This window comes from Thunnus albacares, chromosome 2, assembly GCF_914725855.1.
Source record: "Thunnus albacares chromosome 2, fThuAlb1.1, whole genome shotgun sequence".
Taxonomy (NCBI): Eukaryota; Metazoa; Chordata; class Actinopteri; order Scombriformes; family Scombridae; genus Thunnus; species Thunnus albacares.
This window is the reverse complement of record NC_058107.1, coordinates 36,121,930-36,149,819: the sequence shown is the minus strand read 5'-3', so window position 1 is coordinate 36,149,819 and position 27,890 is coordinate 36,121,930. Positions and strand designations below refer to the sequence as shown.

Sequence of the window (27,890 nt, the reverse complement as noted above, 5' to 3'; positions counted from 1 at the left end):
TAACTCTGCAAACAAAGTCCTGACTTTTGTCTTACAGGAAGCATTTTACACACGTTCACCTCAAGTTAAACATGGACATCTGACACTGTGACAGTATATAAATGACAGAAAACCACAAAAAGCCTGATATGTCAAACCTTTCAGATAATGTTCAGGCATTATATTCAAGGAAATATAATTCTATTGCCTTAATCTGAACGACTATCTGTATATATGACAGATCTGGACCACATCTCGCTTGTACCAAAGAGAGAATAGTAAGTATGAGAAAACTGGTGAACTTCAACGAGTTCTCTTAAATCACTCGTATGAGCCACTTAAGAAAGAATCAGTCTCATCTTTCTTGTTACTTATTGATCGATAAATACGCAGATACCAATGTGTCTGTGATAAACTTTTCATGAGCTGATATATCAGCTGCAGCAAACTACAATCGCAGCTCTGGATTCCCAACAACAGCATCATCAGGGGACATTAATGAACTCACAGAACGTCAGCTGCATTTCAGTCACTTATTGATCCCCAAACGTGTTTTCGTCAGCTGGATCTTCTGCTGGAGGATTTGTGTCTCTAACAGTAGTTGGACCTCTTTTTTTTTTTTTTTTTACTCTTGCAGGAAGCACAGCTGTAGAAGTGAGCTTAAACTCCTTTATCATCAATAGTTTTAATTATAAGTAGTTAAGAGGTCAAAGGTCAGAACCGCAGAGCTTCTTTTGTCTACACTGTAAGAGATGCTTTTCCGCGGTGTGAGCACAGTAAACTTCTTATTCGGTAGCGATCGATATAAAAGTAAATTATAAGCATCAGGTCTCATTTGTGTGTATATGTGTTTGTGTGTAAAGTCAATAGACTAACAAGAAGTTTCTCCTAAGTGGTGCAGCTTTAACAAGCTGCCCGAGTGGAGAATTGAACCGGATAAAAACAAAAAAAAAAAAAACCTCTTTTCCTGCAGCTCGTTTTCTCCTCTTTTGTATCTAAAAGTGAAAGTGAGGCTCCTCGTGCCGCTGTCACCCCAACATACGGTTCTCCTCAGACGCTGCCGTCTTCCATCTTGTCCTCCCTGATGTGGCTCTTTTGGCTAAAAAACATATTGATTTCCTCTGCCGATTGTCACACTAATTACACTCTTCATCAATTAGGTGTCTTTAATGAGTTGCATCCAGTCAAGAGGCACTCTGCGTTCTCACACTGCGGAGAATGCCAGAGGAGGGAGGGAGGGAGGGTTCGGCGGGGGGGGAGGAGGAGGTGGTGGACACAAAAAAAAATCCAGAAAAGAGCATATAAAACAGCGGAAAGAGGCCGACGAGCCGCTGAATGAGGGAAATCAATACAAAAGAGGCCAGTAGATTGCAATGGAGGCCTGAAGAAGAAAGGCAGGCGAGAAACAAAAGGGGCCAAACATTGTTTAGACCCGGTTTGTTTGAGGCCTTCTGTCCTGCCGTAGCTCAGAGTCACAATAGCTGCAGGGACACACTTGTGGACATGAGGAGGAGGAGGAGGAGGAGGGGAGGAGGAGGAGGGGGGTCTCAAAGGATACACACACACACACCATGAACACCCCTCACCCTCCTAAACACCCCCCCACCCCCCGTCTTTCTCTGCTGTGACCCCCTTGAGCCACCCTTCGCCTCCATCAGGCCACTTTCCCAGCCCCTCCTGGCTGGTCAGCTTTAGGAGGCTTCACCAGCGGCTTCAATAACTTTTCTTCTGCAGGGGTCAGAGGTCAGCAGCAGGGCTGGACACCCGGGCCTTAAGAGGAGGCCCTAAATTTATTCAAGAATGGTGGGGGGTCCTCCCACAGATGTGCTAACTCTGCAGAATCACACAACAAACCTACTGAGTCTAATGCAACTGGGAATGCCAGAAGACCATCAGTGGAAACATTAATACACTCTTTAAAAGCTCCACTAATCAATATTTTTTTATCTTGATGCTCATTTAAAGTGACTAATCTGAAAGATGTTGCTAATGCTGATGAATGAAGGGAATTATCACCAACTCTGCAGCCCTACAGAGCTTTTTAACCTCTTTTAGCTCCAAGTTTTGGTTTTGTGCACCATTTCCTTTCCGGTTCAGTCTCAGCTGTTTTCTGATGGATCAACTGTACGTTACCGGCCCAGCAGCAAACAGCAGACTCACAAAGTTAGAGACTGGCTGGTTTGAAAACACCCTGAGATCAGTCCTTCACCACCGACCTGCTGCAGCAGCATGTGGTGTTAGAGGGTCGACACACAGGACGGTAAGAGCTGCTTACTACAGACATCTGTGGTTCCCAAACTGGGGTCTGAGGGCCATCGGAGACCACTTGCAATGACACCCAGAATGTTTTCACATTGGCAGTTTTATCTTTTGTCAACTGATGGATTTTTGTAACTGACATCTTCTGTTAATGTATTTCTATTTCCTGTTAAAAACTGGCAAACGCTCTGCGTCTTTCCTGAAAAAATGACACAAAGGTGCTTTTAGTCTTGGATGTATAGTTCTGGCGTAGCCTGTACAATGGCTGCCCTCGTTCACTCATTACACTTAACTTACCACATAGTATTCAGTAGTGAGCAGTAAGTTTGGACACTCACTAATCATCGTCATTTTGCGTCATCACTGTCAGCTGTAGAGTAAATGTAGCGTGTTGCATTGTGGGATTGTTAGCTAAAAGTAATATACATGCCATGGACTTTTTTTGTTCCATCGTGGAGTTTTTTAGGGCGCTATATACTTTAGTGGATATATTTACACACTCTGAGTTCAGACACTCAAATAAAATGGTGGAGGGTGAATGTGTCTTTTGATCATGTGACTCCAGAACGACACATAGCAGCATTTTCTAATTGGGCGCCCCTATCGGCCATAATCAGCAGGCCAACATTACACATCACTGCCAAAAGCGTTACACATCACTGTTAAAAAATAATGATATTTTATGACGTGACAAGATTGTGGTTAAAGTCTGAACCACTTGATTAGCTTTAGAGAAAGTTTGGGTTTAAATAATCACTTTGTTAAGGTTAGAGAAACATGGTGGTGTGGATTAAGGTTTCTACTTCCTTCCGTTGTCATGGCTACAATATACGGGGTTACCGTTAGGGGACGATTGTAATCACAGTATTTAAAAAACTGTTCCGATGTGTATTACAGTTCATGTAACCTCAAGCTAGCTAGCTTCAGGCTAATGAAGCGCTGTAAGCAGCACCATGTTCCTGCACATGCTCAGTGGCGTCTGCCGTACACAAAACTACTCTCCAGAGAATGAAAACCTGATCGCTGTTATTAGTCTTTGGAGTCGTTTCTAAACAAACTAACGTGATCAAACTCTTCATAATGAAGGAACATGTCACCCAGTGCAGCGATGTGAATCAATGATGCGTTTTTAATAGTTTTTGGACGACAACGGAGGAATAAGATATATCAGGCTTTGGATACACACACAATACTTGTCAGTAGATCAGTTTATTGTTGGTTTGGCTCCAAACATGAGTTAACAATAAGAAAAATATAGAACATACCATAGAAATAAGGTTGAAAATGTGTGTTTTAACTGTATTTCTTAAGTCTTATGGTCACATTATATTTCAATTTTATTTCCCTATATTTCTTTTTTTTGACAGTGTCTCTATGGTTCAGAATAGTGACATTATCATGCTTTACGGTATATTTATCTGCTTTGTCCTAGAGGTATCCTCATGATATTCCAATAATATTTCTACAGGGGCTCATCATGGAGCTGAATAGGAAGTTTATAGTGACCTTAATGTATTTTATCTCTTGGTGTATTACTGTAATGATCCAGTAGGGACCTGTAGTGTGTCTGACTGCCCTTCAAAATCACTACAGTTTCTTTTTTTTTCACAAGGCTTCTGTTTTTTTTCTTCAGCGTCACAGAGCAGACTGAAGCTGTCCTGGTTTCCCATGGCAGAGTGCTGTGATACAGTGAATCCAGACCCGTTGGGGATCCTTTTCTCATTCTCCTCTTTCCGATGAGCAAGCATTAATAACGCGTCCTTTTCCCCTTTCATAGCCATAATCTCCAGTGATCTCGGGCCTCCCGCACTAAATTATTCTTACAGGGCCATGAAAAGGCAGCAGCGGGGCCCTTTAAGAGGCAAATGAGCATCCAACGTGCAAAGATGTTCCCAGCAACGGAAATGTTAACTCACCGTACAGAGCCGAGCAGGGCAGAGGGAATCCACTGACATGTCTTACAAGAGGGGAAGGAAGGGTCCACCATCGCCCTGAAGGCAAAGCCTGCTGGGTAATTTATCCTTTAACCCCTTGTCTAGCTGTTTACATTTGGCTTTAAGCTGATAGTGTCGTCCAGAGCGGCTCACAAAGAGTGCAACAGTATAAAAAAGATGCACATGCTGGATTATCACCCAGGGAGCGATACAGATACAACAGAAAGCTAAATCCATCACATCAAATCCAGACCATCCTCCCCTCTGATACAGGTTTCCAAAAATGAGATGCAACATGTTCAAAATTCATTAATCCCATGTGCAATAAGTGTTCTCAATTCTTTATTCTTTTTGTTGATGTCTTCTTGGCTTTTAACATATAGTCCATCCTTTATTCTGAGTTGTAGTAGTAATAGTGGTACCGGCGCCTGTAATATCTTCAATTATTGTGTTTATCTTTCATGTTTTAGTGTTTTTTTCCAGTAGTATTCAGTGTTTCCCCCAAAAAAAGGTGTACTTATCAAGGTGTAAATGGAATTCAGTCCATTGTAGTTCTTTATTCGCCTCGTACGGTATGATGACTGTGTTCTCGTCTGATTATAGATGTGTCTCTCTTGAAAACAAGATTTCAATCTCAATGAGACTGTCTGACTGGATAAAGTAAATAAATAAATAAATAATCATAATAATAATACTTGCTGAAACCCAGAGTAAGGAAATCATTTCATGGTGAGCAGTTCTTGTTGAATTACCTCAAATGAGCACCTAAATGGACTTGTGAAAGCTGATATTGAAACCAATTTTCTTTTTAATTGCAGCTGAAAATTAACAGTTTCAGGCCCAAAACACGGATATTCAATATTTCCATAACAGTAAAATATTTGCAAGGTTGTAAAAACCTAATTTGAACTTTTGAGGCGTCGCAGTCGCCTCGTGATTAAGATTTATACCACGTAACTGCAACATGCTGTATCTTTCTCTCTCTCTCTACCTGTTTCATGTCTGTCTCTGCTGTCCTTATCCAATAATAATAATGTTGACCTTCATGTGACCTAAAAGCTCTCCTCTGCAACCAGACTAATCAAATTTTAGGCAAAACTTTGCAAAAAATCAGCCATAAAGACGTCAATCAGGACTCTGGACTCTATGTTCTGCAAAATTCTTGCAACCCACAACATCGTTTTTGCACAAAATCCAGTTCATTCAGGTTAAATCATTACAACTTGTGTATTTTCTTCTGAACAGTGACATGATTTGGTGTCAGAATCAACCTGGATATAAGAATTTGCACCATTGAAAGTAGTAAGTTCACAATGGAGGAAGTGATGGTTCAGTTTTGTACCAATCTTCACCTGTGGCATGGTTTGATGTCAGTCAAGTTTGGGACACTTTCTTTCATACAGCATAAGTCTAAGGTCAAGTTGATATTGTTTTATTTCCAAATAATTCAAGAACAGATTATAAATAACTCTCTACAGATGCAGGTGTGGGTCAGGTCTCAGCTTCATGCCCGTGCAGACCTCCTCCTCCTCCATGATGCAGGACTGAACAGATGGTGTGTTCTCAACAGAGCGTGACAGTTTGTAGGACTAAAAGCTGGAAGTATTCAAACTGTGGGTTCATTTTTTTTACTCACTTTTGATGCATGTTGTCAATTTTGTTTCAGTTTGTGCAAGAAAATAAGATTTTTGGTCATGCTTTTACTTTACAGGTCCTTCATTTCCAAACAGTAATTTACAAGAAATTTCCTGGACAGGACTTGTAATCTGGGACTTGTATTGATAATAATAATAATAATAATAACATTAAATTCGATTTTAAGTGCCTTTCATGTAATTCAAGGACACTTTGCATGCAGAAAACAAGCAAAATCTACACACTAATAGTCACTTTTACCTAGTTTGGGTCAATATAGCACCAACACAACATTGTGTTAACAGTTGCAATCCGTTATTTTGACCCAGTGTTCAATACAACAAGCTTTAGCTAAAAACTGTCACAAATGTGTTGTTTCTTGTATGAAATGATGTGCGTATGACATTCAAAAGATATACAAGTTACTAATGATCAATAACAAACCGTGACATGTAAGTTTAGAAAGAGTAGAGTAGATTATAACAAGCTTAAGTTTGGGTAAATAATTCAACAGTAAAATAAAAAATAACACTGAAACTGGGTCAAAACAACTGCTTGTCTTTGACTTTCTGGGTAACATTAACCCAGTATTGTGTAGGTGCTATATTGACCCAAACTGGGTAAAATTTGAACCTAGTGATTTTTAATGTTCATAAATGAAAAGCTTGGCTAAAAAGATGGTCTTAAGTCTATATTTCAGGTCTCCATAAGCAGCACAGTGCGGAGACTACCCTTGTGAGAGTTGTCAATGATATCTTGATGAAGGCTGATGAAGGCTGATTAGTGCTCGGTACTGGTTCTGCTTGATCTTAGCACCTCGTTTGACACAGTGGATCAAAGCATTATTACTGAAAGGTTGAAAACATGGGTTGGTATCTCCGTGACTACCCTCCAGTGGTTCCCCTCATACTTTTCTAACAGAAAATTCATTGTGTCTGTTGATGACGTTACCTCTTCTCAAGCATTGTCTATGTATGGGGGACCATTTTTATTTTCTCTTTATTTACTTCTTCGGGCCACATTATTAACAGCATGATATTTAATTTTATTGTTACGCAGATGATACTCAACTGTACTTGTCCTGCAAACCATCTGGATCAGCTAAGTTATCTTCCATGTATAATTGCTTAGCTGCAGTTAAGGATTGGATGGCATGTAAGTTTAGAGAGAGTAGACTAAAACAAGCTTATGTTTGGGTAAATAATTCAACAGTAAAATAAAAAATAACACAGAAACTAGGTCAAAACAACTGCTTGTCTTTGACTTTCTGGGTAACATTAACCCAGTATTGTGTAGGTGCCACAGTTATTTTTAGTGTTCATAAATGAAAAGCTTGGCTAAAAAGACGGGTCTTATGTCTATATTTCAGGTTTCTGTAAGCAGCACAACACAGAGACTACCTTTGTGAGAGTTGTCAATGATATCTTGATGAAGGCTGATGCAGATTAGTGCTTGGTACTGGTTCTGCTTGATCTTAGCACCTCGTTTGACACAGTGGATCAAAGCATTATTATTGAAAGGTTGAAAACATGGGTTGGTATCTCCGGACCTACCCTCCAGTGGTTCCCCTCATAGTTTTCTAACAGAAAATTCATTGTGTCTGTTGATGGCGTTACCTCCTCTCAAGCATTGTCTATGTATGGGGGACCATTTTTATTTTCTCTTTATTTACTTCTTCGGGCCACATTATTAACAGCATGATATTTAATTTTATTGTTACGCAGATGATACTCAACTGTACTTGTCCTGCAAACCATCTGGATCAGCTAAGTTATCTTCCATGTATAATTGCCTCGCTGCAGTTAAGGATTGGATGGCAGTGAATTTTCCTCAGTTTAATTCCTCCAGAGCAGAAATCCTTATTATAGACTCTGAGCACACTCATGGCTGGGTTCTGTCTGCTCTTGGCTCTCTAGCTCAGCATGTGGTATCCACTGTTAAAAACCTCGGAGTGATTTTAGATCAGAACCTCACTCTCTAGTCCCATCTTAAAAGGCTATTTTTTTTCCACTTTTTTTCCACTTGAGGAATATCTCTAGAATTAGATCTTTTATTTCTTTTAATGTTCCTCAAAAGAGTGATTCATGCTTTTATTGCCTCTCAGCTGGATTATTGTAATGCAGTGTTTACATGCTTTGGCCCAAAACATGGTTGCACTGCTTCAGAGTGTCCAAAACGCACCAGCTGGACTTTTAACCAAATCACAAAAACAATGTTTTCATGCTTTCTTTTATTTGTCCTTGTTTGTGAGACACTTTGTAACGGTTGTTTTGAAAAGTAAAGTTTTAAAGTGTTCAACTACAACCTATTAATTGCATTGTCTGGAGAGAGTAAATGGTTGTAAAGTTGTAAAAAAATGTGAAATTTGTCCACAGACAAGCACACAATTCAACATACATGAACAACAGTGTCTCAAATAATGAATGCATGGTGAATCATCATTTACCAGTTTAAATTGAGCTTTTCTTTTAAATAAATTTCTCTAATAATTGGCACCAAATCACATCATTCTTTCCAGGAAACCTCCTAAAAAATTACCAGGGAATTAAAGACCTGTGAGGTAAACTATTACCAGGTTTTTAGTTCACAGAAACTTTTCTAGGAGCAAAAGAGTGAAACACGAGACGATATCGAAGAATGTGGAAAAAGGTGAGTCGCATATTTGTGTGCTCAAGATGTTCTTAATGCTGACTGTAATAAACTGAATAAAGATCATATTCATGACGTCTCTCTTGGTCAAACTGAAAACACCTTTCTGTCTCATCTGCTTCGTCCGCATCGACTTCTCTGTGATCAGTATTGATTTAATGAGGGGAAATCAATCAAGGATATCAGTGCTGACCTGCATTCACCTCATCATGACAAGACTACAAGCACACAGAGATGATGATGATGATGATGTGTTTTCCTTCATCAGATTTTGTTTCGTCTTGCCAGAAAAGTCCAGAAAGTCTTCCAGATTTGTTCTGGAACTGATAGATGTGTTTCAGGTTTGTTTTCATCCAGTTTTGTTATATTTGCTATATTTTATCACCATCCATGTTGTGTAATTATGAAGAAGAAACATACTGAACACACGTCGGTCAGATGAGACGAGTTTCATCTCTGTGCGTCCAGGATGTGGTTAGCTTAGCTTAGCACAAAGACTGGAAGCAGGGGGAAACTGCTAGCCTCAATCCATCAAAAGAGATAATAAAATACACTGAATGACAACTTTTCACACTGTTGTGATTACGATGCATCATCGTAGTAACTGATAATTACATAAATGTATTATTTTAATGAGGAAAAACATTTAATTTAAAGTCCTCCTCCATGCAGAAACATGTTTTTCTTCTTGTTCCTGCAGCTGGACGTTTGTTCTTCTTCTCTGTGCAGAATGATGATGATGATGTTCACATTCATCTGCTGAAGGAGGAAAGTTTCTCACCTTAAATCTCAAATAAATTTAACACGTGAACCTACGAGCAGGATTTGTGACATCACAGCTAGTTTGGAGCCAATCGTGGTCCAGTATGTAACTTACACAAGTGTGATGTGGAAACTTGAAGCCTCCAGTTGCACAAACACTGAGAATGAACTTTCCAGTGAAGGAGGAGACATCTGGTGTCCAGCAGGAAAACTTTAGAAATCAATAATATTTACATATTCAGAGATTCTGTATTATTAATAAAAAAGAAGGAGGAGATGTTGGAGGAGAAGATTTAATGATATAATTCTGGAAAAATTACATCAGACGCGATTAATATCTCAGGTAGAGTGTTTTATATACATCTTAAAACATGTCTGGAAGGGATCTTTAATGAGTTTTGGAGGCAAAATGAAGTGTTTATATCCCTTTCTTATTTATTTGTGAAAATCTATGAAGCAATAAACTGCAGATTATCATTTTTTTTTAAACAGAAAGGTTGTTAAATTGATTTAATTTGCTTAAATCATAATGATCAATGGCTTCTTCAGTTATTTCTCTGTTTAATTTAAAAGATTCACCAGCATTTCAGATCATGAATATTTAAGAGGTATGAATATATACCCTTTTATTACAGGTATTAAAATAAAATAAGGTCTTTTAAGGATATTACTTTTTTTTACCATGATCTTTTAAATTATTCTTTACTGTTTTTGTAATAAACTCATTTTATTTGAGTTTTTAGTGGTTAAACTGTTAAATATTATTAGTCTTTAACTTTAGATGAATAAACTATACAAAGACACATAAGAGCAAATTAATCTTCACAACAATCTGAACTAGAACCTCCACACGGTCTCCAAGGTCCATTTAGTAGCAGTTCTGGAGCTTTCAGTCACATCAGCACTTGTCATGGAAGTGAATGTTCACTTGGATTTCAGAAATTAAAATTTGTATTTTTAAAACTAGTAAAAGTTGGGTTAATAGTAAAGAAATATGATCAAAATCACCCAAAGAAGAATAATTCAAGCAAAATATAAACAAACAATAAATTAACTACAATCTTAAAAAACATTTTATTTTGCAAGAAATACAATATTTCGTAACAGTTGACTTAAAGTCCCCCTTTATGGCATTTATAGGCTTTACACAAACATTTAATAAATGGTTTTTAACACACTATGATGTAGTTATGAGCAGATTTAATGACTTTCTTCAGTGTAAAACTGCAACGATTAGTCGATTAATCAATTAAGTTGATTGACAGAAAATTGTCAACTATTTTGATAATTGAATAATCGTTTTAGTCGATTTTTAAACAAAAGTGCCAAAAATTCTCTGTTCCACCTTCTCCAGTGTGAAGATTTAATGCTTTTATTTGTTTTACATGACAAACTGAATATCTTTAGGTTTTGATCCAAACAAAACAAAACGTTTTAAGACATTTTTCACAATTTTCTGACAGATTAATCAATAATGAAAATAATCGTTAGTTTCAGCCCCATATAAGTGTTTATTAATGTACAGTATTTATTAACGTTACAGTCTTTTTAGTGTCAAAGTCCCTCTTCTTGTTACTATTCTTCCACCTGCAGCTCAACAGGGAAACACTGTCTGAGGAAACACAAAGAGGGAATTTGATGCTAAAAAGACTGTAAATGTGTCAGATATCCACTTGATATGACTAACTCAGACTGATGAAGCTGAATAGAAGCTTCACAGAGACTTTTAAATGACTGTGTGGACACACTGTGGATTTTATCCTCCATCACTTCCATTGAAAGCACATTTGAAGGATCTTTTAATATCCAGTATGAACAGGAGGAATGATTACAGCGAGGAAAACCTCTTTCACTGTTCATACGGACACCTGACTGCTGGTTTAACACACACTTGGAAAAAGTGTGAACCTGCCCTTTAAATAAAATAAATAAAACAATTTAAAAATTACTTCATTCACCTTTTTGTTTATTGTGTTTTCCCACCATCACATCATCAGTGAGGGAAGCCTCTGAGCTCCAACTGTCTCTTACAGCAGCAGCAAAAAGGGGAAAACGTCATCTATAGTACTCAATGTGCATGTGTGTGTGTGTGTGTGTGTGTGTGTGTGTTTATGCAGGAGGGTTAACAGTGTTTTGATTGTAATTGGAAATGAAGAAAAAAGCAGAAAAAAAGAGAGAAAGAAAGAGAGAAAAAAGGGGGAAAAATAAATAAGACTGTTGTGTCTTTAAGAGGTTTGCTGGTTGTTCATTCGCAGCTGCTCTCTCTCTCTCTCTCTCTCTCTCTCTCTCTCTCTCTCTCTCTCTCTCTCTCTCTCTCTCTCTCTCTCTCTCTCTCCCAGTGCAGATTCATTACTTCTTCTTCTTCTCCTCCTCCTCCTCCTCCTCCTCCTCCGGGGCACAATGGGCATTTATCATCAACCCCCGCGGTGTGTGTGTGCGCGTGTGTTTATTCAAATCTCAGTACCAAGAGCGGACCGGCCCCACTCCCGAGCTCTCCCTCGGTGACACCGGGGCTTATTGTTGGAGGAGCCCCAGAAAAAGCCCCCTAAAATCGGCCAGTGGGAGAGAGGAGAAGGAGAAGGAGGAGCCCAAAAGGACCGGTGGCGGTGATAGTGGCGGCGGATTCGCCGTCCTCCCCTGCAACCATCCGGGGGAGCATCCAGCCTCCCTGCCCGCCTCCCTGCTTCCATCATCAGCTTCTTTTTCCCCCTTTTTTTTTCCTGGAGGAGTAACTGATTTGTCTGCTGGAACTACACGCGGAGGAGCATCCTGCAACCTGTCATTTCCCTTTTTTTTTAATTTTTTTTTTTTTTTTTTAAATCTTTCTGTGCAGGTTTGTGTGAGGAAAAAGGTGAAAGGATGTGCAGTAGATGCTAGTTTTTTTTTTAAAAGCTTTTTTTTTTTGGAGGGTGGTGGGGGGGATGAAGAGAGGAAGGAAGGAGGAGAGAGATGCGTCTTAACAGGTGCAGATATGGCGGAGAGGAGTTTGGGGTAAAAAAAAAAAAAAAAAACTGTTTCCCCCCGCTTTGATTCCCGGAATTCCTCTTTTTTTTCCTCCAAAGTTATTATCTGTGTTGAGATGTTTATGAAAGGATGTTGATTTGAATCTCGGCTGCTGTGTTTTTTTATTTATTTTTTTTTTTTTTGGAGGATTATTTCTGATAAATTGGAGAGAGGCCAATTAGCGGCTGTAATTGGATAATATGGCTGATGTGGCCTCTGATGTGTTTGAGTGTGAACACGCTGCCTCTGACTTCAGTTTGTGCTCACACTCAATGTGGATCGTGGTGGAGCAGCAGGTTCACTTGTGAACAGGCCTTTAAAAAAAAAAAAAAAAAATCTCTCTTTGTTGCTTTTTTGTTCCTGCTTTTCTTCTTCTTTTCTTGGTTTTATATGTGATTATATTTGTATTAGTTTGAGCTCTAGCTGCTGATTGTCCAAACGCAATTCTTGTGAAATTTCAAATCCAACCCGAGAATTGTGCCTGGACATCTGTTGCTGGACGCTCCTGCACTTCTGATCCTCTTTCACCGGATATAATCTGTTTTTTTTTTCTTTTTATGCATATTGCTCTTTTGATTTTCACCTCACCCTCATGTTTTTGCATGTTTTTTTTTTTTTTAGTTTTTAGTCCATATGTTGTTGTAGAGTTTCTGTTTCAGGGCCTTTTGAGGGCCATGGTCTTTTCCTGCCACCTTAATTTGACTCTAATTAGCTTTTTAATTAACTTTAATTCCCCTAAAAGCGGTTATTTTACCTCTTTTAACCGATTAACCGGAGCAAAGAAGGCCTCTCTTTCTGCAGATTTTGTTTAATTATGGGGCCTGTAGAAGAAGGAGGCCAAAGCATGAAGAATAAAGAGTGATAATTAAGTATTTTACAAGCTGGGACATTTTTTCTAAGTTGTTGGAGTGAAACTAATATTTCCCAGGCAGGCCCATCTCCACAGCTTCTCTCTTTATTCGCACTTTTCCTCCTGAAAACCTCGCAGGGAAGGTTTATTGTCGCTCCACTGGTGAGCTTTTGTTGCCGCCTTTTGTTGGCGTTTTGGGGATTATAATTTGCATAATTCTTCAGGAATGTATCATTTTAATTTTGTTTAACAAACCGTGACCTTTTCCAAGCCCTTTATCCCTTTGATAAAAGATGCCATTACAAGCCAATAAAGACGGAATTCGTTTGTACTGATTCTACTGTTGGTGAATAATAAAGAATTAATGATCATTGGAAGCATCAGATTTATTTTATTTTTTTTAAATGTTTGTTTGTTTGTTTCATCTTTATTTTTATTCTTCTGTTTCCTGGTTGTTTTTAATCTCATGCATTATCCAGATTTCTTCAAACTAATTGCTTTTATTGTTCAGATTTAATTTATCAGTTTAAAAGTTAAAGTTTAGAAAAAGAAACTAAAGTCTGTGCAGTTTTTTTTTTGGTTAAAATGTTATTTGAAATTTTTCCAACAGGCCCAGAGTTTCTTTGGATGCTGCCTTCATTTTAAATCAGTCATGTGACTTCCATCTTCCTGATATTATTCATCAGGAATCAAAAGATGCATGAAAGATGATATTTTTAGTTTGTCTGGTGGCACAATAAGAAGTGTTTTTCTGTTTGAGATGTTTGTCTAATTTGAGAAAAATTAAGTTTCTGTCCACAAAATATTTAAAATTTTGAGGGAAAGTGACTGAATAGATACAAAAAATATATATGTTTTACAAGGAAGCATCTAAAGAAAGCTAAAAATAACAAAACAAAAGTTGTATTTTTCCAGAAATATTTATCATCAGAATGAGATTTGATTCTGAAACTATTTGCTGAAGATATTAGACGTCTTTTGGGTTTTTTGTTTGTTTTTTTTTGTGTCACAGGACAGAAAAATCTTCAAACATGTGGCAGCTGTGACAGGAGGCTGAAAAGGTGTCAGCAGCAGGGTAAATCAAACCCTCAGTTTGACTTTGGCCTCCTTTGGGTTTTTTTTTTTTTGGGACGGGGGTCTGTTTGATTTTCACACCACAGCGTCACCCCGGCTCGGATGCGTCGGGTCTCCTCAGACTAATTTGCTCCTGTAATCCGCTCTCAGCGTGTTGTCCCGAGGAGCCGAGCTGCTCCGGGATGGGAGCTCAGCCTCAGATCAGTGGATTAAAAACTCGGGGAGGTGTGTGTGTGTGTGCTGAGTCAACGCCACCACCCAAGTTGGGGGGTAAAACACACCGGTTGTCTGTTGACTGAGTGTCATTGAACGCCCCATGATGACAGGATCAGAGGGTTCAAACAGAGGAGACCTTTCTCATGTCAAAATCAGAACATTTGGAGCTCATGAGTAGAGCTGAGTGTCCTTCGTTTGATTAAATATAGCAGATATCTGAGTTTCACCACCAAAACAATACTGTTTTTCCCCGATGCCTTAACCTTGTTTTGAGATATATAAACATGTTTTCTACAAAACTGTTTCTCATTTAGCAAAAGACGCCAAAGTTCAAATGTTAAATGTGGTGAAAACACAAGAACTTTGCCTGAACACAATTAAAGTCTAAAATCTGACAAACTTTGATTGAAGTCTTGAACTATCTGATCGAAGTCGACGAGATCACAGATTCAGTGTCAGCTTCTGATTCTTGTTAGTTTTTTTTATTCTGGATGCAACAGAAACATTTTATTCAGTATAAAAGTATTAAAGTTTGATGCAAAGTCATGTTTATGAGTCCGAAATTTCCTAAAACTGAGCGACTTGTTTGCTTTGGTGTGAAACTGTAATGACGTCTGCAGAATTGTGATGTTTTCTGAAGCAAAAACACGACTGCAAAGTCTTAGTTTAATGTCTTTTAATGGCCAAATATTCATCTGTATAAAAACACCTCTGAGTGAAGCATCTTTATCTCTTGTTGTTGCTGTTTTATAACTTTACCGACCCCTTAAAAAGAAACAATATCTTCTTGCAAAACCTTGTGAAAAGTGATCATTTTATTTTTTAGAGGCCTGAAAGTGTCAAATAATCCAGAAATTCACAAGAAAAATGTCAAAAATTGGAGTAAAGTGTGAAAAAAACACTAAACTTTATGAAGCAGAAGTATATTTTTCAGTTTCTACTCCTGTTAATCTCTCAAGTTTTGTCTTGTGACGCCTTTAATGTTAGGAGACACTGTCCTGTTGCATCTTTGAACAATTTTAAGTAATTAAAGTTTTAAAAAACTTAAAAACTCAAACTCAAAAAGTGACATTAAAAGAGTTTTATGAGCCAATCATGACCTGAATGTTTTGTTGATCTTAAAATAAATGATAAAAGATTCAATTAAAGAACAGATTTCAGCTGTTTGACGACCAGAATCAATAACAGAAACCAACCGTGTTTGTTTCTCATCACTTTGTAAAAAAAAACAATCTGAATTTTTCGACAAATAAAATCATAAAACGTGCCGACATAGCAGATTCTTCTTCTCTCTCTGCCGGTCGGTCGGTTACTTCAGGTGCACTCGCAGCTGACTGCGCCTCAACGAGGAATTGATCGGTATCGACAATGATATTGATGACAAAGATATCTTGAGGAAACAATTAGGAGAGCGGTGTAATGATTAGAGAGATCATTACAGCCGTTTAACCTCTGCTGATGAGCTATAGAGCGATCGCTGCGCTGTTTCCACTCGTTCTTTGAGTCTTAAAGGCAAAAATATGTGACTGAGGTGTTTTAAAATGTGATATGAACGTCATCTGTCTGTTCTGTGTGTCTGTGATGTCACTTTCTTTTTTAAATCTGTATTTTCTGTCCTGTGATGCAAATATTCAGTCTGATTCGAGGCTTCACAAAACCTCTGCTAGTCAAAATGAAGCTGTTAGCTGATTCACGGTTACATTCGGTTAAAAATGCAACTTCATGAGCACTTTAGCTCGTTTTTTCCAGCAGAAATCTTTCATCAGAGGTTCGTGTGTCTGTTGAGGGGGAGTGACTGAAGATTAATGTGATTACAGACGTCGACGCAGCGTTAAAACGTTTGCAGAACGCTTCCCCTTCCGGTTTTCGGCCTCCATGTTGGACGCCGTCGAGCAGCAGGTTCAGTCGTCTGCTCTCATCCGCCCTGCTGCGTTCTGCTCCGGGTCACTCACTTCCTCCTTCATGCCTCCCCCCACCCGCCGCCTCCCATCCTCCCCTCCTCCTCCTCCTCCTCCTCCTCCTCCCAACAACACCACCACCACCACCTCCACAGTCACATGACCCGGGCTGTGTCATCACTGTGTGACACACACACACAAACGCACCGCCGCAGAGTAAAAGGCAGGGAGGATGGAGATGGAGATGAAGGGAGGGGACTGGATGTGGGCGGAGGAGGAGGAGGAGGAGGAGGAGGTGTGGGAGCATCACAGGGGTGACGTCACATCACGACCTCCTTCCCAGCATCCCTTCCTTCCTCCCTCCCTCCCATCACACACACACACACACACACACACACTCCTTCTTCCCTCCCTCCAGCAGCAGAAGCAGCATCTCCTGGGCGTCTGAGAAATGTGCAAGAATGTTGAAGGTCCGCCGCTGGAAATGACCTCTAGTGACTCTGCGAAGACACGTGACGGTCTTTTTTTTTTAAAAGGAGCGAACACAGGACGTGTGTGTGTGTGCGTCAGTGTGTGTGTGTGTGTGTGTTGCGTACATGCACCGTCTGCAATGTCAGGTACGACTGGAAGCAAGCGAACATGCTAGCGAGGCTGAAACGGGTTCATTCTTTCAGGGTTGGGGATGAGAGAGGGACTGCAGATGTCCATATATGACGTAGCACCTCCCCTCTCTCTCTCGTTATTCCCCCCACTCAGTCGCCCACCTCCACACACACACACACACATACACACACACACACATATATAAACACACGCCCCCCAAATAGCATCATCATCAGCGACCCATCACCTCCTGCAAAATGTCAGCGCCGCTCTGCTCGCCAGTTCTGGATTCAACCAGTTTTGTTCTGCTGTGTGTTGCAGCGGAGATGAAGGCAGGCGGCCATGTTTGGCCCTCAGAGCACCAGAGCGGACTGATGTCGCCTTCACGACGCCTTCATACACGACGCTCAGCTGCAAACGTGACTTTGTGAGCGTTATTTTTGGCCGCCGTTTGTTCCTTCCTTTCGTCACCGGCTGGAGACGCCCGGGACGTCTGCACCCGTCTCTGACTGAGCCGCCATCACCGCCTGCTACCCCCCCCCACCCCCACCTTCACCCCTCTATTGGTACCAAACAGCAGCCTGTCCCCCCCCCCTGTCCCCCCCCACCCCACCCCACCACACACTGCACCACTGTTCAGCAACAGCTGCAGAGTCACAGCTGCAGTTCACCAGGGGCGCTCTGACATCACCGCCTCCTCCCGACCAATGATCTGCTTTTGTTTATTTTAAGCAACACTTGCTGCCTGGCCAGAGGAGGACATGTCGGTCGGTGTGTTAGCTGGAAACTCGTCTCCGTCGTCTCGTCCTCCGTTCCCGTAACGAGAAGCAGAGATGCTTTAACGGTGCAGAGAGAAAAGTTCTTCAACTGCTCGGCTGCAGATGTAGAAATCACTTCCCCACAAGCAGCAGACGTGCAGCAGGTTGAACGTTTTGATAATTCATTTGCACATATAGACGCACACATACTGACCCGCTAACACGTTCAGTCCAACAGCTCAGACCTGCTTTAAAAAAGAAAAATCAATCGGTCGAATGCACTTCTCTAAGGCCCTTTCACACCTGCCTCGTTTGATCCAAACCATAATTACAGGTGTGAAACCTCCCCCCCGGACCACGATCTGGATCACACAGCTTAACCTCGGTCCGACACAAAGAGGAGGTCTCGGTGCGGATCAAACTGAACCATGTTTCGGTTCATTTCTTGCATGATAACATTTGCAGCAATTTACACCAATTACAGGAAGTTCTGGCAGAAGCAGAAAAAGGAAAAATGAGCCGCAGTAGCAGATGCAGAGAGGAGGAGAACAAGTCTTTAACTGAAATATAGTCTGACGACGTTATAAAAAGTCAACTGGAAAAAACTCATAAAAATGCTGAAACTTTCCAGGTGTTTTAAGACAGGATGAGAGAAGACAGGAGAGCAATGCAACCTGAAGATCAAGTAATGTTGTAATAATGATAATAATAATAATTTCTCTCCATTAATTCAAATGTCTGATGACGATTTAGCCTCTGAAAGCAATGGCCAGTATTTCAGGGTTCCAGTGTAGCCAGTAGATATCAGTTAACAGATAACAGAGATCAGGGTGATGGTCACTGTTTACAGTCCGATTAACAACTTGAGACAGTCCAGATGAGATTTTAGCATCTCTATAAACAGATATATGCATATGAATACAGATTAATTCTTAAAAAGCTAATAAAAAGCTACATCATCATCATCAGATGAAAGCTGATGGGTTCTGAGGTTGCGTTTCGCCTCTTTTGTTCTCCACATGGACTGTTTACCTGCAGGCAACCTGCTCAAACGTGATTGGTCAATACTACTCGGACTACAAAAGGAAACCAAAACCTTGTCCTGTTGCCTACAGATACATTCTTATGCAGATATCTGTTTATAGAAAGTAACTAACACACCTACATCAGATTCACACACATCTACAAACCAATCAGTGTTGAGTACAGGAGGACACGGCTCATGTAAGTGACGACAACACGATGTAGGTACGTCATGTAAAATCCTGTCATGTGCTCAGATCATTGAAATGTGAAACCGAAACTAACAAAAACATGAACCTTGATTCAGACTTTCAGGTGTGAAAAGGCTCTAAGAGACACATTCAAACATACCAGTGATATTTTATTGAACAAATCAAACAAGGATTTTGTGATTACACTCATCATTCGAGCACTTGTTGATCTTTTCTCGGATCTTGAACTTCCTCTGATCTTTTGAGTGTAAAGGTCGAGCATCAGGATGAGCACATTTCTCTAAAAGATCCAGATCGTAAAAGATTCTAAATATCTTGTACATTAAATCTGTTTGGTGATGTTTTCCTATGTAAACTTTTTTCACGTTTTCAAACCTTCATGGTTTAGTGGTTTCGGTTGAATCAAACTCTTTGGTTTTCCTCTTTGGTGAGATTTGTTTGTGCAGATCTGAACTCACACAGAGACCCTTTAGAGGAAGTGGTCTCTGTCCGCTCCAGTTCTGGAGCAGAGTGTTGGTGGTGATCTGACCTCCATCTCCCGTAGCCAGGAGCGCTTTGCATGCTGGGATTCGGATGAGTGAAATCATCAGTTGCTAGCAGCTAGCCGGAGAGAACCGAGGTCAGACCTGGACTAACAACCATGTACGTTTCTTCAGGAGCTTCTTCAGGACTTTCTTCCTGTGTTTACGTTCTCGCTCCTTCTTAAGACACATGTTGACCAGCTCATCCTCTGATTCAAACCAGAACAAACCAGCTAGAGGTTTGAAAATGTCTTCAGTTATTCAGTTACTCTTCTTTGAAGTGCAGCTGGATGTTGCATTTTGGGAACCATAAACACACAGGATCACTGTGGTGGATCACAGTGGAGAAAAATGTAAAGACAAATGACTTCAGGGTGGATTTCATGTCTTTTAGTCCATTGTTGAGCAGAAATCTCATTTTTAACTCACAAAATCCAACAGTGAGGTGAATTTATTTCACCTGTTTCTGAATCATCTTGGATCAACAAGTTTAATGTCAGTTTTATTTATACAACTCAACACAATAACAATATATAGACTGAATTATACAAATAAATAATAATAAAATAATAAAATAGCTTTACCAAAATTTCGGTCAGTACATCCACATCACATCTGTCTGAAACTACGCTTCAGACCCTCAAATCAGAAAGGAAAGAAACTCCATAAACATCCCCTGAAACAGGAAAAAAGAGTCAGAATAAAAATATAAAGTATAAATATATAAATATCAAGTCAATGTTAAGAGTTAAAGAGTCTAAAAGTGGTTAGACGTCAAGCGTCGTCCTGGCAACAAGTGTCGTATTATTGATACGAGTGCAGCAGGTTGTATTTATCTGATACGTGTCAAGATGTTGACACTAGTGAACAAACAGCTCCGACAGCTTTCATGTCTTTTAGAGAGAAATCTTGATGTTGAATTTTAAACCTGATGATTTAGTAATAATAGTTTTGCAGTGCAGAGCCGATATAAACACGACTGTCATCTGCAGTGTTGTGGTAATATGTATATATAATAACCTGAGGAGGAGTTTACATTCTATATTGGGTTTGTAAGGTTGATTCTGACACTTTTTAGACTAAATATCTTAAAATGTTATTCGTTTAGAAATAAAATAACAGGATTTCCTCCACAGTTACATGTGTGGCAGTGTGGAAAAGGCTTTAAATCAGCATTTGGACCATAATGTGGAAGATAAAATGTGCAGAAAACATAAAAAATTGTTAAATGTTTGTCATTTAGATGCCGTGATTGCAAGAAAAGTCAATGCAAAGAACGAAATGGACACAAATAAGATGCGGTTCACTCCGGATGATGCAAACTGAGGTGAAGACACATTTGTGCAAAGTGAAAACTTGAGCAAAAGCTCCTGGATGACTCCTCTTTAGTAACTTAGACAAACAGAAAAGCGAGAAACACTTTAAAAACATTCTCGCAGTGAAATTCATCAGGTGCAAATTTGCTCTGCGTTCAGTCTAAAAGGTAGGTTGTACAAAATCTTTGCTACGACCTTGATAATAAATGGAGATATTTTCTACAAGAAATCTATTTCCTAGACGTGGCTTTTGACTTTTAAAACATCTAAGAAATCATTCCTGCATGCTGAGGTGTCTTTTAACTCTCTCTACTTTCTACAAAGTGAAAGCTGAGGTCGTAACTCTGCTCGTTCGCTGGGATCAGAGAGTTGTGCAGAGCAGCTGCAGTGTTGCGGCTCCTCGACTCTTTCAGCGTTATTACCATAATTTGTGGTGGGAAAGGAATCGCTCATCAATCAGAAGTGTTGGGAAAGTGACCACGCCAAAGACCCGGGGCCCGCTGTTTGAGCAGCGGGCTCACAGGGGTCAGCCGGGGTGTGTGTGTGTGTGTGTGTGTGTTTTGTCATTAATCACTGCAGGTCTGAAGAGAGTGAGAAGCGTCACAGCTTTTATCCTTCTCTGCTCTTCATCCTCCTCCTCCTGCTTCACGGCCGGTGGCCTTCGCACCCCATCTGACCACAACACAGAGGCCAAGGTCAACCTGCCCCCCCCCACACCCACCACCACCACCACCACCAGCTCCTCTCCCATCAGCCCTCTCTCCGAGAATCACCCTTCTAGCCCCCCCCCCACCACTCAACCAAGCTCCCTCCTCGCCTCACATTCCCCCCGCCGCGTCCCCTTTGTTCACCTGTTGTCCTGGAGACTCGATTGCTACTGAGACCACCTCTCTGCTGTGTGTGTGTGCGTGTGAGTGTGTGTGTGTGTGTGTGTGTGTGTGTGTGTGTGTGTGTGTGTGTGGCAGAGGTCACAACAGAAGCTAAAATAACAGATAATCCCTTATAACACTGGTCAGGCCATGACACCATGACGCCGCTCAGAAACAACATAAACAACAAACGTAACATCACAGAACTGAATATTAAACACTCACGACATCATATATTCTCATATAACATAACATTTAATGTGATTTCAGGTAAAATAATGCAACATAGCAGAACTGTCACTTTTTATTTGAAATTTTAAGTAGTGTTCATCAGTAAACCAGACTACTGTTGGAGAAAAATCAGCTAGCTGTCCAAAACTGAAATATCCGAATAACTATAACATAGATTGCCATGAAATTTACAAAATATATTCATGATCCCAAGAGGTTAAATTCTAAACACTGTGGTGATCGTCTGACTTTTCCTCTAGTGCCACCAGCAGGTCAGAGGTTTCACTCATGCCGTGGTATTTCTCAACATCTACTTGATGGATTGATGTAAAACTTGGTTCAGACATTCATGGCTCCCAGATGATATATCCTAAAAACTTCAATGATCTTCCGACTTTTCCTCTTGCGCCACCATGAGGTCGACTTTTTAGTTCTTTATTTAAAATATTTCGACAACTATTGGATGGATTGCTGTGAAATTGTGCTCACATATTCATGTTCCCCAGAGGATTAATTATTATGACTTGAACTCCTGACTTTTCATCTATTGCTATTATCTTGTCAAAAAAACACGTTGGTTTATGACAAAATACCTGCAAAACTCATGACATTCCCATCAGCTTCAGCTGTACTTTTTATTTAGTGCTAATTAGCAAATGTTAGCAAGCTAACAGGCTGAACTGAAATGATTAGCCTGCTAAACATCAGCATTTTAGCAGGCTGATGTTAGCAGTTAGCTCAAAGCAGCCTCACAGAGTCATGGGGTGTTTTCAGACCAGTTCTGAAGTGGTTCATTTGTGGTGGGAACGTGATCCGACCTCCATCTAACTGACTACAAGGCTGCAAGTTTTAGCTAAATGGTTCAGGTAGCCAGGAGCGCTTTGCATGCTGTGAGTGAAATCCACCATTGCTAGCAGCTAGCAGCTAGCAGCTAGTAGCTAGCTGGAGAATGAATCGAGGTCCAACCTGGACTAACAACCATGTATGTTGTCTTCTTGATATTTAGGCAGATAGGAGCTTTTTCAGGACCTTCTTCCTGTGTTTATGTTCCCACTCCGACCAAGACACATCCAACCAATGCTTAATTTGTGGTGGGAACATGATCCGACATCCATCTAACTGACTACAAGGTTACAAGTTTTAGCTCAGTGGTTCAGGTAGCCAGGAGCACTTTGCATGCTGTGAGTGAAATCCACCATTGATGGCAGCTAGCAGCTAGCAGCTAGCCGGAGAATGATTCGAGGTCCGAACTGGACTAAAAACCATGTGTGTTGTCTTTTTAAGGACCTTCTTCCTGTGTTTACGTTCCCGCTCTGACCCGGACACATCCGACCAATGAGAAGAGAGAACGTTCTCACCTGGCTTTTAATGATGCATTTAGTTCACTTTTTCTGTGTCAAAAGAAGTCGAAACAAGTTTATGAACTCGTTCACTGATTCAGACCAGAGTTGCGTTGACAACATCACATACACAGAACACTTAAATTATCATGAAACACACAAAAAACAACATGTTGCTGTTTTAACACTGTTTTAACTTGTTATGCTGCTGCCATCATTCTCCTTCCGGGTTACATTCATAACTCCTGACTGTTGAGCCGGTCGTCCTCCTCTACCTCGGGCCCGTCTCATCCCGTACCCTCTCCGTCCTGCCGGGGGGGACGGCCGGCTGCAGGAATGCGAGGTGAGAGGCGAGAGCTGGGCCCGTCCCAACCGTCCCAAATGACTGCACACACAAAAAAGGATTTAACTCTTTGTCACAATTGTCCCCTCACACTCTGGCCGGCAAGAAAAAAAAACAGCACAAGACTCCTTAAACCAACCCCGCCTCCCCCTCTCCTCGCCACCCTCAACCCTGACCCACCCCCTCATTGTATCCACCCCCCTCCCCTACCTTTCTCCTGACCCCGGCCGCGTGCATAAAAGACCCATCAGAAGTATTGCTGGCCACATTTACAAGTGAAAGAGGCCCAATAATGGAGCGGTTAGGGAGAAGAATGAGGAGACAGAGGGGCACTCACAGATGTGGAGGTGGGTGAGGAGGAGGAGGAGGGAGGGAGGGGAGGAAGGAGCAGCGTCCCATTGTTGCCCCCCCCCCTCCTCCTCCTCCTCCTCCTCCCACCCCTCCTCCCGCACTGATGTAGGGGAGGAAGAAGGGAGGGCTGGGAAGGGGTGAGGAGGTAAATTAGGAGGAAGAGGAGAAGGAAAGTGGCTTTTTACACCCGATTTGTGACAGAGGAGCAGAAGGGGAGGAAGGAGAGGAAGAAGGTGGGAGGAAGTAGAAAGTTGTAGCTTATCTTTCTACTTTCTTTACTCTTCTAGTTTCCCGCTCTATAGTAGAAAAGCAAAGCTGCTCCAGCTGTTGTGTAGGGAGCGTGTGAACCGGCTCAGAGGTCAGGAGAGGTGTGTATTTATATATATATATATATGAGTGTGTGTGTGTGTGTGGTGGTCATCCTGGCGTCATTATATATATATATATATGTGTGTGTGTGTGTGTGTGTGTGTGTGTGTGTGTGTGTGTGGTGGTCATCCTGGCGTCATTATATGTATATATATATGTGTGTGTGCGTGTGTCCAGAAGGATGGAGATGGGGATGGCGACACGGCGACAGCAGCTGGTTGTGAAGAGGGCCCCTCAGCTGACCTTCAGACCCCTCCTCTTCCTCACACCGCCTGTGCGGTGGGTGGATAATGAAGTCATCATGGCAGGATCGAGGGCGAGATGTGGCATATATATGAGGCGACAGGGTGAAGGGTCTCTAAAGCGTCGTCAGAGGACGAGGAGACGTTTTTTTTTGTTTTTTTTTCCAAAAATGTTGTCAGCAGACTCGTTGCTGGCAGGTCGATCCGTCGCCTCCAGCAGGTAACACGGCGAGATTTGGACGTCTTTATAAAAAACCAAGCTGGTTGACGAAATTGAGGAACTGGTGGAGTTGAGGGACAGATTTTAGTTTAAAGGATGAGTTCACAGTTTTTCAAGTGTGTCTTAAATCAACAGTCAGGAGCCCAAATGAGCATTAAAACATGTTTTTCTTGCTGTAATGATTCCTCCTGTTCATACTGACCATTAGAAGATCCCTTCATAATGTCCTCCTTCTGTGCAAAAAATGAATTTAAAAGTTTATCTGAAGCTAATATGAAGCTTCAGCGTCCAAATGAGTCAAATCAAGTAGATATCTTTCAACAATTACAGTCTTTTTAGTGCCAAAGTTCCTCTTTTTGTTACTATACTTCCACCTGCAGCTCAACAGGGAAACACTGTCCGAGGAAACACAAAGAGGGAATTTGATGCTAAAAAGACTGTAAATGTGTCAGATATTCACTTGATATGACTAACTCAGACTGCTGAAGCCTCATATAAGCTTCACATCAACTTTTAAATGACTGTGTGGACACACTGTGGCCTCCATCACTTCCATTGAAAGCACATTTGAAGGATCTTTTAATATCCAGTATGAACAGGAGGAATTATTCAGAATGATTCGATCCCTTCAGGCAGTTGAACATGTATAAATCAGGGGGTGAAACATTATGGTTTTTATTGGGAGGGATGTGTATGTTCTGGTGTTTATGGATCTGTGTGTGATACTACATGTTAACTGATTGTACATGTATCTCTCAAGTGCCCAAGACAAGCGATACAATAAAGGTTAATCTTACATCATCAGTGTGTCATTCTCTCAAAACTTCTTTTTTCTTCCTCTTTCTTTAAATTAATAAATTTAATTAGGAAAACTTAGTTTACGTCTGAAGAAAAGAAGCACAACTGTCTCTGGGGCCAAAAAGAAATTTTGAGAGGATGACAGGAGCAGCAAACTGATGATGTCAGAGGGCTGTGATTGGTTGATCACAATCTTGATCCAGGAACACGCTCTACTTGGCGCGCGTCTGGTGGTTCACATTACAGATGAATAGATTGTAACACACTTAACATTATGCAACATAATCTAACACATGTAAAGTAACATAACTTCTAGGGTTCAAACATGGTCCAGTTCTTCAGGGTTTTTTTTATTGAGGGTCTGAATGTTTGTTTATTTCTTCTCTTGTTCAGGGCTTCATGTTTCTCATTAAGAGCTAACAGAATTACAGCTTATTTCAAGGCTCGTTTGGTTAATAACGTCTGTTGCTCGGTGTTATGTGACTCAGCTTTATAAACCTGAGCCTCCCACACGTCACAGAGACGAACCTGATCTCTTCCTCCTGAGCAGTTTTGGAACCACTGAGCAGAATTTGATTTGTCTTCAGGTTGTTTGTTTGAATCCCGTCCTGTTTTCTGAAATAAAACATCAAATCCAACCAAGGAGCCAGAAACTTTTACGCTCTTGTGTGACTTTGAAGGCACTTTTTTTAATAGTTAGACTGTGTTGAGCTCTACATTTATATCAAGATTAATTAAGAGCATTTATTTACTGCATATATTCATTTATGTGTTCATTTAAATCAACAAAAATAGGCAATTTCTTTCTTTACTTTGCCTTCATCTTGTTTCAGATGAACGGAACAAGTGAAACATCCTCACAACCAAACAGTATAAAGAGTGACACACACACACACACACACACACACACAGGAATACTGACGACCTCTGACACCTGTTCATTTCCGATGGAGAAACTATTAATTTCCTGTTAAAGGAAGGCGGCGCAGCTCCGTCTCCGTCAGAGAGAGAGATCACATCTCCTCCGCTTCCTGTTCGGAGCTCTGATGAAGGTGACAAACAGCAGCTCCGCTCGTCATCCGTCAGAGAACAACACGGATCAAAACTACACCTGTTTCCAGGCATCAAAACCCACTTTTAATGCCTGATAAAAACAGCAAAAGACTGTAGAAAAGCTTTTTAATGCTGGATACTGATGACATGTATGATGTTAAAGAAAGAAGGAAAAGCTGCACACTCATAACTTTGATGAAATATTTTATTTATTTTATTTTCTTCAGGACAAAATGAACCAATAAATGCAGAAAACAGTTCAAATTGATATTTAGAGTCAGTTTCAACCTTTATAAGGATTTTTTTTTATGCAAGTAGTTTTGACTTTAAGCACTTATCTGCGTGGAGTAACTGATGGATGGTGTTAAATCGCTTCAGATTATTGGTTCATAAACTGTCAGATGAGCAGACAATGATAGAAACACATGTTCAAATACTCTTTTCTGATTGGATAAGATTCTGTGGCACCTGTTTCCTGATTAGAAACAGTAAAATAGTCAACGGTAATAGTTAGTAAACAGCCAGTGAAGCAGGTCTTTAAAAAACGTGCAGCTTGAATGTTTTATATAATTTAATTCATATATATAATAAAAACCATAACTTACACAGATAGAGGGTTGTAATTGTGGTTTTGCATGTTTTTGGCAAATTAACAACCAACCACTTCATTTTTTACACTACTGTTGACTATTTTTAACATTGAACCATCGGTTTTTACAGGTTTTATTTCATCTCAGGCAGCTGTTGGTTTTAGTTCAAGTCTATGAAAAACAACTAGCAGAGACTTTAAATCTGAGTCTTTATTTAGTCCGTCACAGTCGATATTTAATCAAGTGTGTTATAGTGTTATAATATTCTCAAATCTCCATCTGCAGACGTGTTCAAACAAGACTCGACGGGGTCTTAAAATGTATTTCAGTGACTCTCGTTAACGTCGTTAAAGCTTAATTGCAGCGTATTCAACTGTGTGGACAAAGAATCCCAACACTGAGATGTATTGAAGGAAAACATTTACGTGTGCGAAGGTGTAAATATTATAACAATATACGACAGCTGTCACCCAACAGCTGTTTACCGGCGGTCAACAGACGGCTCATTTATAGAATCATTACATGTTTTCAACAGCTTCAAAAACGTTCGGTCAGACGTGTTTATTTGCTTTAGAAAATGTATTTGTCAGAATGTTTTTTTGTTAATTTGTTTGTTTGTTACTTTTCTGCATCCCTTTAGCAAACTACAAAATCAAAAACTACACAAAAACTGCTGGAAAACATTGTGAAGCACATTTGATTTGATCTGTTAACTTGTATTTATTTATCAGTATAATCAGTTATGAGATCTATCTTGTTATAATTTGACTGAACTGCTATTTATGTGTAAAA

At 40.3% G+C, this 27,890-nt stretch overlaps 1 long non-coding RNA gene across 1 annotated transcript; it reads left to right on the top strand.

Annotated features, from left to right (window-relative positions):
• The first annotated feature begins 41 nt into the window (after window positions 1-41).
• LOC122968063 lies at window positions 42-27,890 on the top strand. Its single transcript, XR_006398741.1, has 4 exons — window positions 42-53; window positions 10,158-10,169; window positions 19,466-19,474; window positions 26,824-27,890. It is a non-coding gene; the product is annotated as an uncharacterized LOC122968063 (long non-coding RNA).